At 41.3% G+C, this 11,705-nt stretch overlaps 1 pseudogene; it reads right to left on the bottom strand.

Annotated features, from left to right (window-relative positions):
* Window positions 1–6,820: 6,820 nt before the first annotated feature.
* LOC139461652 (uncharacterized) lies at window positions 6,821–9,226 on the bottom strand (annotated as a pseudogene).
* Between the last annotated feature and the right edge of the window lie 2,479 nt (window positions 9,227–11,705).

Raw genomic sequence — 11,705 nt, 5'->3', positions numbered from 1 at the left:
GACTCATCCCAGACATGTTCTGTTGGGGAGAGGTCTTGGGAAACAGCTGGCCGTGGCAGTACAGCAAGGTTATACTGCCTCAAAATGTCTGTTACAACACGTGCAGCATGAGGGCGGGCATCATGCAGCTGCCACGTGACGTTACGCTGCACTAAAACCAACCATACTGTGGAGAAATTGAAGCTGAAACTTACAGACTAGAATGGCCACCAATGGAGCATCAATGCAATTACGTTTACGTTTCCGAAACATCTACAAGCGACAAATAGTATGGTGTTGGAGGGTCGAATCCCAGCAACAGTGGCTGAGCGTTCTTTTCTGCAATATGTACAGCACATAAATCCCTGTGAAGATTTGGGTTACAATTGGTCTTCAGCAACCCATGCTTGTCTTAAAAGGCGACTAACGGGATAGGCTCGCTGACTTGGTTCATGCATGCCTTTGTCTCCCAATTACGTAGATCAATGCTTATTATGTCAATCACTGGGTTGTCTTGTCTGTACACCGATCGCTGTCTTATAGTTAAATGCAGTGTTAAAAAAACCCAACATAGCATAGAATTAAAAACATTTCCTGATTCCACAGATAGATTTGTCAGAAGCATGGACGTGATATATTCGAGAACAAACTTTCATCCATTTTTCTAGCCAAAGCTAAAGCTGATCTGGCCCCTTGGCTCGTTGACTCGTTGTATGTCTATTGGGCGTGGAAGAACCTGTGACGCCTTGCCTTCAATACCCAATTCATCATGGAGCAGATTGGAGCCAGGATTGTCATGATGGGAAAGAAATGGATATCAGCTGGTACACATCAACATACAACGGATCTGGTCTACCCCAACCCTCCTCCACAGATCCTTGTGATAGTTAACGAGCTCTACAAGACCATCATTTAAGAATATGATAATTTAAGAGACTTGCTCACCAGTTCCACTATATGGTTATGGAAGGGAGTAATTAACGGAAGCGCCATTGAAAGCAATTTTTAATGGATAGGGGTTAACAGATATGTGAGATGAGGTGAAATGGAGTTTAACTTCGCGTCCAATATTATTGCACTTATATAGCGACGTGCATGCATGTGTGGTCGCTTGTACTAGTCCGGACTGAAGCCGATTTATAGTGCTAGCACACTGAGATACCATGCCGCAGTTAAACGTGAGTGCTAGCACACTGAGATACCATGCCGCAGTTAAACGTGAATACCCCACTTAGACACAGTATACTGACTCCGAGCCGACCGGCTTGTTAAAGCCCCTTAATGCCGAGCGCCAGACAGGGTGACAACAAGTACCATCTTTTAACGTCTTTTGGTATGACGCGACCGGGAATCGAACCCAGGACCTTCTGCTCTCCTCCGGGCGGACGCTCTACCACTAAACCTCGGAGCCGGTCCTCCAACAGATATGTAACAGCATAAGCTATCAAGTATGACACTGTTGACAAGGACTCTGGGATAAACTGGGCTGGTGATATTCACGATCCCTTGTCTAAGTTTGGTGCTGCTGTCTTCGTCCACTGTTATTGTCAACGAGAGACATGACGCTCTGTTCTCATGGATAAAACAGTCGATCTATGACGTGTTTGGCAAGAAACCTTTACTCTTGGTGTTATCAACCAATTCTATGTCGTAAACAACCATTGATGAAGAAAGGTAAAAAGTCGAGGCTTGATTTCCCAACAACACGGATTCCATGTAACGAAAAATGTTTTTCAGCGCTGAAAACTATATGAAGAATTCCTGAAAATCAGTGATGGCACAAAGTGTAGGTTAATAGGGTGTTTGCCTCAGACCAATAGACACAGTTATGCTCAAATCGTAAGCTCTTAGAATTCGTGAGTGCAAAGTGGGACCTTGCCAATTCCCCATGTGAAAAATGTATACTCAACAACAAAAGTTCCTGTGACACCAATATTTTAGTGTATGTTTTAAACAACTAAAGTTTGGTTTTCAGTATTGTAGTACATGTATGGAATCAAGTCACAAAAACACAACTGCTACAGAAAAGTATGCATTCCATGCAAAAGTTGGCTTTTATGCAAGCCCATGAAGTTTCAATATCCAAGAACGGGTATAAAACATGTGCGTTCACGGGATTCCATACGCATTGTTTAGCATCGTGCTAAACCACAACCACTCAGAAAAAACAACAAAATTATGCAATTATTCAACATTACGAAATGCCACGCCTGTCCGAAAATGAACGTCTGCGAGCCATTGGTATGCTTAAAGCAGGATGGAGTCAACGTGATGATGCATTTTAACGTCCACAGAAACACCATTTGGTGTTTATGGCAACGTTGGCAACAGACGAATGCAGTCAGAGACCATCCTCGGAGTGGCAGGCCACGCGAAACCAATAATCGACAAAACAACTGGATTCGAACAACACACCTACGAAATCGATTCCAGCCAGTAACAGTGACTGCAAGAAGTATACGTGGCCTTCGAAGAATATCTTCACAAACCGTACGTCGTCGCCTCAGATGTGCTGGAATTGTCGCCAGACGACCCGCCAGACGTCCCATTTTTACAGGAAACCACCGTCAAGCACATCTACAGTGGTGCAGACAGCGTCTACGCTGGACGGCCATTCAGTAGGGACAAGTTCTATTCACTGACGAGTCTCGTTTTCACCTCAACCACAGCGATGGACGGATTCGAGAGTACCGACGTCGAGGTGAACGTTACGCCAATCATTGTGTCATGGAAGAAGATCGGTTCCGGGGGTGGCAGCGTTATGATATGGGGTGGGATTACAGCGAGACAGAGGACCCTTTTGATAGTGGTAGATGGAAATCTCAATGGACAGCGCTACCGCGACGAGATCATCGACTATTGCTCTACCGTGTTTGCGCCGTCATGGCCAAGGCATTACCTTTCAACATGACAACGCCCGGCCATATATTGATCGACTTGTTCAGGATTCTCTTCAACAAAACAACGTGAATATCATCCTCTTCCCGGCTCGCTCCCCTGATCTCTCACTAATCTAGCACATGTGGGATGAGATGGATCGGCGGCTACGACGTCAACCACGTGTTCCACAGTTACTACAGGAACTTCGAAACATGCTCCAGCAGATACGGACAGATATCCCACAGGACTTTGTGCGACGCCTGGTCCATTCCATGAGACGAAGATGTGTTGCTTGCATCGCAACCAGACGTGGACACACACGCTACTGATTTGTAAATTGACATTTTGGCATGTTCATGTTTTTTTTATATGAAATCACGCATTTTCTGAAGTCAGTATGGCAAATAAAACCATTTGAACACCTACAGGAGTCTTTTATCTTTTGCAAATCGAAAATGTTTCAGATTTGGTAAAAAACATAACTTTGCATTAAATCTTATTCAATGTCACTGGAACTTTTGTTGTTCAGTATATGTACATAATAGACCGCAATAACAGAATATTGATATCTGGAATATATCATACCATATATCACAAAATCATTTCAATGTAGATACATAATATAAATAAAAGTATCTATAAACTTTCCAAAAACAAAGCAAAAATGTTATGGTTCAGCAACTTTTTATACCATTTCTTAAATATAAACAACAAAATCGTTTCCATAATCATAACAAATCTCACCTTAATGCAGAGTCCATTCTTCCATTCCGACTGTATCACAAACATGTTACTCTGAATCACTATCAAATAGGTTTCATCAGATATTTCTTATGCAAAAATGTTCGGGTTTTTTCGTCGTAAGTTTTTAAAGAATAGACAAATGAATATGTATTACGATACAGACCCTTGAAGTCGTGAAAACATTTACAGGGCAGTTCATAAATTGGGGGTGGGCACATGAGACATTCATGCAACACATGAAACCTACACCACCACCCACATTTTTAAATTCATTCACAAACATACCAGAACACACCATCAAACGTGGGCATTTGAACTCATAGGGGGATTTGAGCCGAGGGGAGTCATTTGGGCCTTCGAGGGCTGAGTGCTCTTAGCCTAGACTCAAAACACACAAGAGTTATCTCTGCCTAGGCCCAAGTCACTCCAGTGTGACTGGAGCCGGGAATTGAGTTGGGCCTCCCACACTGGCAATCCTAGTGATCCTCAATGCACATTGCTGCGCCCATGTTTCACAAACACAAGTGTGGTTATTTATCTCACGAGTAACTAACTACCGGTTTAATTATTAAGCATGTAGTAACATAATTGAATTGATCAGTTAACAGTAACTTTGTCCAAAGTCGAGATGGGAATGTGCATTCACCGAAGTGAAACGTATGGATCGGGAATAATCTTGCACTAGGTTATGTTTTTTCATTATTGATTTCCACACATCAAACAAAAATATCTTTCATTAGGGTTTGATGTATTAATATATGTATGTATATATGGCCCAGTTGTCTAAGGCGCCGCGATTCGCTGTGCAGGGTTGCGTCCCTTGGGCACGCCAGAAACCTATGATTGTTGGTTCGAGTCCCGTTTCGCCCCGATTATGTTTCTAGGTTTGTCAGCACCATACCCGTGCTCGTGGGTTTCACCGAAGTGGTAAACGTCTGGGACCTGCATCACTTGGGGCCTTTCTCCCGAATTAGGGGCGGTCGGGTAGCCTAGTGGTTAAAGCGTTCGCTCGTCACGCCGAAGACCCGGGTTCGAATCCCGACATGGGTACAATGTGTGAAGCCCATTTCTGGTGTACCCCGCCGTGATATTGCTGGAATATTGCTAAAAGCGGCGTAAAACCAAACTCACTCACTCACTCAATTCTCCCACATTAAGCTGACACGCCGTGATATAACTGGAATACTGTTAAAGGCGGCGTCACACCCATCTCACTCACTAACTCACACTCACTCTTCGTCACTGGAGTAGTTGTGGTTAAAGCGCTCGTGCATTGTGAAAAAATTAACACACATCACCCATATCCTATTATTTAATCGGTAAATTTCATAATTCGTACGATTTTCCTCGGAACGTAAGAAACGCCCATTTACTTAAACATTGAACTACAACCGACACGCCAGTCATAGTATATGGAGTATATGTTTACCTTCCTTGTTCCGGAGATAAACTGTCAGAGATAAAAATAGACTTTGAATTACGAGGATGACGTGGTGAAATACAGTTCACTATCAGGAGTCCGTGTGACAACGATATCAGTGGAATTGTGTCTACGTTATTGTCCGAGTAACTCTCCATTCCTTAAAAATAATTGAGCCGAGGCCCGACAGGGGCGTTTACTGATTCGGACGCCTGGGGTCACCTTTGCTGTATGTACTTTCTGAGCGAGTGGTGAGTGGTGAGACATTAGGATTCTTTTGCAGGACACTGTCCCTCAAGTTTCACAAATAAAGGATTAAAAGTAATATATACGTAACCTACGTGTAGGGAAAGTGTAAAGTGAATATTTAGAGAATGTATTGGACTTGAATATAAATGATAAAGCTGTCGCTGTTTAGCGTGGTGTGTAATCTCTATAATTCACTGCTAGGTTAGATAACGTATGTCGCACCACAAGGAAACTGAATATGTGGTTTATAATACACCTTCCCTGTATTGCATGTGTAAGGTTACAGCAAGGTATTTCCTGGGCTGACTATGCTGATGCTCAGATAAGCATTATAAGTATAATGAATTATTCTAACCTGGTTTGAGTCCTGTCTACGGTAAATATGAAGGCAGTACATTAATAATATGATTTTTTAAATATTAAAATGCCGAACGTATATTGAAAAGGTTTCATACATGGCTGTGATATTTTTGTGAATTTATCATTTCTATTTAAACACTGTTATCATGATATGGTAAAAATAAAAGAGTATGTTTATCATTTATTTCTGATATCTTATTATTTGATTAAGGTTTATATTTTATCAGTTTGGAAAAATAACTTCTGTTGAGGTTCTAAAACAAAATATAAATGAACGTTATTCTGGATCGCATAAACATGCAGATCACTCACAATGACAGGTTCAACCCTTAGTCACAATCATGTAGTACTTTCTCAGGAAAGCGTGTCTGATTTAGTTGAAATCGGGTGATATGTTCCTACAAATTTGCTGATTGATCGTTACAATATTTCAAATGATCGTGTTATTACATGGTATACCTCTTTAAACAATCTGTGAACAGAAGAGCATTTGATATTATCTTTGTCCATATATGCAGCATAATATAAACAGTGTGAACAGGTAGTTGAAGGTAGGGAGCAAATTGTTAAACAAAATAGTTTGATGGTCATGAGAGGCCCATAAGTGGGTCACATTCTGATTGTAAACTTGTAAAATAACTAGATCTGATAAAGTAGATGAGAGTGTCAACAAATAACACCCGAACATATCAATCTAGTTAGGCGAAGACAGCGTAAGTTTACTTAAATAAGTGTACTACAATACAATGTGTACAAATAACATACTTCAACATAAAATACGCCCGTGTCAGACAGATGTAGTTTGAGACATACAATAAATGACAAATATTGCAGTAAAACAGATTTATAACAGACACATACATATCTTATATTAATGCCATACATATGTATAAAATACTATGATATCCAGTGTCTTTTGTCTCTAGTCTATAACTACCCTAGACTTCAGAATCACAGCTTTGTTTTAAGTCTTATTTTGTCTCACTGATCAGAATGACACTCTTGACGCGACAGCTACGTGTTTCCATCTTAGGCAAGCGCTAGCGCCTCAAGCTGCAGCACTCATGGGCTTGTCATTGTTCTTACTTACCAAAGAATGTATTCCACATTCCAGCTGCCACACTATTGATCGGGAAAGCTGGCTTTACACTCAATAGTGCAATACTGCATATCTGATGGTGGTGGCACTCAAACATCTTCATATACAATATGTATATCAACATAGTGCCAGTCGCGATCATGCTGCAGCGTCAACTTGGACACCTTCACCATCACCTGATCTCCAGCATATAACTGAACTAGTCCACCAGCATCACTCGGGTACTCCAAGTGAGCTCCGTCGTTGATACCCTCTTTACACTCAGTCACAGCATTCTCAAACAACACGACCTGTGTCTGGCTGGAGGCGCTATAGCGGACAACCTGGTGCTGGAATGTTTGGAGTGGCTTGTCATCCTTCCTGTTGTCCTCGACGTAGAACTTGACGTGACTTGTGATATGGTACATTCCTGCTGCTGGTACTGTGATGGAGCCGTTCTCGTAACTCATCCCGTTGTACAGGAGTTTTCTGTCTGACCCATCAGGGTTGGCCCAATTCCTTAATGTTTTTAACTGAGTCCAATGACCTGAATTAATCAAAATCGCTTTCGTAAGACAAAATGGGTTTTTGTAGAATACTAGCTTTTGCTCCCCCGTGAGATGCGTTGTTTATGAGATTATACATACGTATAATCGTGTGTCATCGAAACATAACAAACAGTGCATTACAAAATGTCAGTGGTTATATCAATTGTATAGTAGAAGATAGCATACCCGTAGTCACTATATCAAAGTCAAGACCAGAGAAATGTGCCACTGGTTTCAGCAGGTTGAGAAACTGCAGATCTGGATGGTCGTCCCCATTATCCCCATCATCTGAAGGTTGATGGAAGATGTACGTTATTAAAGGATTGTAGTTGGCGAATGGTACCAAATGATGACCTATTAACGACATACTCATATTTATTTCCTCATACATTTTACGCTCAAATTTATGCAACGCTCAAATATAGAACGTGTGAGCAGTAAAGGATGGTACATCACTACATCGGGTTTTATAACAGTGAAACTATAAGCTTTAATCACACTTAAGGAAGACATCAGTTTCGACAGATTCTGACAGTAAGTGTTCCTGCTTAATACCGTTACATACCACGCCTTGTCCGTTTCACTATTGCTTTGAAAAATTGGAAATTCATTGATGCCATGATAAATGTTTCAGAAAGAAGGACCGTGCGTGGTTGGCATTGGGCCCTTTCTAAAATATTTATGATAAATTTAATTTGTGATACTCTATTAAAGTTAAATTCTTGGAGGAATATATATCGAATTTGTCAAAGGGCGTGAACAAGACATCAGATGTTGATATTTCCAGGCAATATTGTTAAGTTTGTATTCACCATGCTCCGTGTGTGTAGTCGAAACACCATTCATCAACATGCTTTCGTAGACCTAGACAACAACAGACATAAGCAAACTATCTGTCACTGACGAACATATTTTGTGTAAAAGGACATTAAAGTTAACAATGTTATCTTGGGTGTGCGGTTGTGATCGTGATGTTGTGAAAGTAGGCAGTGAAGTGAATGAAGACTGTCAAACCAATCACATCCGTCGTGGATGGATATGGATAAATGTCCTTATTTAATTAGTAGTAGTAGTAGTAGTAGTAGTAGTAGTAGTAGTAGTAGTAGTAGTAGTAGTAGTAGTAGTAGTAGTAGTAGTAGTAGTAGTTACATCATCCAATAATGACTTCCATTCTGATCCTGTGAGATTCTGGCTCTCAAGGTTCGATGACAAAGTTCGGTGTGTGACGAGTGCTGCAACCACTACGCCAGTGAGTATGTTCAGGATGAACAAACATGAAAGAAGACAGGTCCATTTTGTGGCAGTTTTGTTCCTCTCACTGGTGCACTGACAATCACAATCCACTAAAATAAAAGCAACAGCACCCTTATAATATTTATAAGAACTCTGCTAAAAGTAACCCAAAATGTTTGTATGAAGCATGACTATGAAGAATTAAATACATTACACCGAAATATTTGGAAAGTACGTTCAACACGTGTCAAGTTTACAATACAATAATACCGGGGTTCGGGTCCATGATTGAATCAGTAAAATGGGGATCTGGCCAAAAAGGTCCATTTGCCAGGCCACTGTGATGTAGCTGGAATGATGCTTGCGTTAGAAAACAACAAATAAGTGAACAGATATAGCACATTGTATCAATATTATACTCTCACTTGGTTAAACACTGCATATGGGGCACGGCGAAGACGACGCAGTTCGCAACGCTGAGTTGCCTTCTTTAGTCGGGCCAGAATCCAATGATCGTTGACTCGCCTCCCAGAATCTTTACTTGTCAGCACAATACCCGTGATCATGTGTTTCACCAGAGCAGTAAATGTCAAGAACCTACAACACGCAAGGGGTTTCTCTCAAATAAGGATGAATTGCCTTGTAATATACTCACTCACCTACAAGTAGCACTTGAAACACTTTGAACAATAGGAAAGAAAATCCATAATTCTTACTTCTCAGGTTTCCTGTACTTTTCTTTGACAGGTTCGCAAGCATGAGTGGAGAAATATGTGAAGGATACAATATACTTATATATAAATCTGACATGTCTCTATTTCTATTATTATTGTTATTAATATGGTATTATCAAATCGCTCTGTATGTGATGCTGACAACAGGGATAAGCCACGTAAATATCAACCACATGCGAGCTTGGCTAAATATTAGCGAAGAACACTATAATGTACAAAACCAAACAAATGCACACACACACACACACACACACACACACACACACACACACACACACACACACACACACACACACACACACACACACACACACACACATGCACGCACGCACGCACGCACGCACGCACGCCCCTCATCTGTTAGCACGGTTAACAATCACCCATGAAACATGGCCTGACCACCCGGCCATGTGACATGGGTGACAAATGGCACGGGAACAGATAGTTCTAATCAATATAGGTGATTTCATCAAACGTCATTTGTGACAATTTTGGAATAACCACATGTCTATAATAAAACGTTTTGAAGGCTTTACTGGGCCTAGACGTTGTAACCCCGATCAAACAGCGTTTGACTCTTTACAATCTTCACAGAAGGAGCATAGCTGGAATAGTGCTCATATACAGAGAACGTGGAATGTTGGCTATAGTTGACTGAAACATACTCACAGCTACATGTGTCATCTTTGAAGTTCACCCGTGTACAATTCAAACTCGACAAATGAAATAGACAAGAAGAGTCTCTCGACACAAAATGCAAACACATGGGTGTTTTTCTGTCGTGTAGTATGAATACAACCTTCCTGATTACCCAATGAGGAAATGAATTCACGATGAGGAAATACCCGACATGCTCTTTGAATGAGTTATCTTAATTTATAGCGAAAATGGATATAATTATCATTAAACCGCCCGCATATTCTCAGAAATAAGCGGGCTACTGTAACTTGACAATGCCCTCATATTACTTGACGACGGGCCAAGAAACAGCAATATCACGGCGGGGGACACCAGGATTGGGCCTCACACATTGTACCCATGTCGGGAATAGAACCTGGGTCTTAAGCGTGACGAGCGAACGCTTTAACCACTAGGCTACCCGCCACCCACAACGGTCTTCAAGTTCCTTATACTGGCGGCATTACACATTTGGGATACCGCAAAAACAAATTCAATTTGTGTTATTTAGCTCGGACAATATGGCGACAGTAAGTATAGCAACGGAGACAAGTAACTGGGCTGCATATAAAGTGGTGTAAATGTTATGATATTGAAAATAACAACATAATATTTTCATCATTCGCCTGAGGTGGCATTGAAGACACCAGATGACTGAAAACAGCCTGTGTTATGTTGTTCCAAATATCAGCTAAAGATCGGTCCAACTGAGCTAGCGTTACAAACCGGTTCTGATCCTGTCGTAGGCGTCGGGCTGACTCATCCCAGACATGTTCTGTTGGGAGAGGTCTTGGGAAACAGCTGGCCGTGGCAGTACAGCAAGGTTATACTGCCTCAAAATGTCTGTTACAACACATGCAGCATGAGGGCGGGCATCATGCAGCTGCCACGTGACGTTACGCTGCACTATAACCAACCATACTGTGGAGTAATTGAAGCTGAAACTTACAGACTAGAATGGCCATCAATGCATCAAGGCCATCAATGGAGCATCAATGCAATTACGTTTACGTTTCCGAAACATGTACAAGCTACAAATAGTATGGCGTTAGAGGGTCGAATCCCAGCAACAGTGGCTGAGCGTTCATTTCTGCAATATGTAGAGCACCCCAGTAAAGATTTGGGTTACAATTGGTCTTCAGCAACCCATGCTTGTCTTAAAAGGCGACTAACGGTATAGGCTATCTGACTTGGTTCATGCATGCCTTCGTCTTCAAGTTACGTAGATCAATGCTTATTATGTCAATCATTGGGTTGTATTGTCTATACACCGATCGCTGTCTTATAGCTAAATGCAGTGTTAAACAAAACCAACATAGCATAGAATTAAAAACACTTCCTGATTCCACAGATAGATTTGTCAGAAAGATCTTGATTCATTATGGTATGAACCGGGAGCTCTAGAAACCTGACACACGCCCACAGATAACCATTTCCATACTGATAAATCTGGTTTTAGCACTGGATTTCATCAGCACATCTGCACGCGAAGCCACCCTCCTCAGGAGTGTGTATACATCATCGTTCTTGAGACATTTGAGGATACGTGAACTGATATAAAACAAAGTCACCACTACAGTTGACATGCACAGCGGGGATATTTCACTGGATTATGCGTTTTTGAAAGCTTACTATTCTTGTACAGAACATTCTTGTGTGGATTAAAAGCTCATCAAAACACACATATTTGCCCGATACTATCACTTGTGGCAAGAGCCCGGTTCAAGGCAATTTTAGCCAAAGCTCTCAATTTCATTGGCTTGTGTTCTCTAAGCTACACATCCCATTTTCTCAGACTATGA

Source organism: Haliotis cracherodii, unplaced genomic scaffold (genome assembly GCF_022045235.1).
Source record: "Haliotis cracherodii isolate W230 unplaced genomic scaffold, xgHalCrac1.p SCAF_15, whole genome shotgun sequence".
Lineage (NCBI taxonomy): Eukaryota > Metazoa > Mollusca > Gastropoda > Lepetellida > Haliotidae > Haliotis > Haliotis cracherodii.
This window is presented reverse-complemented; position numbering and strand designations above follow the sequence as displayed.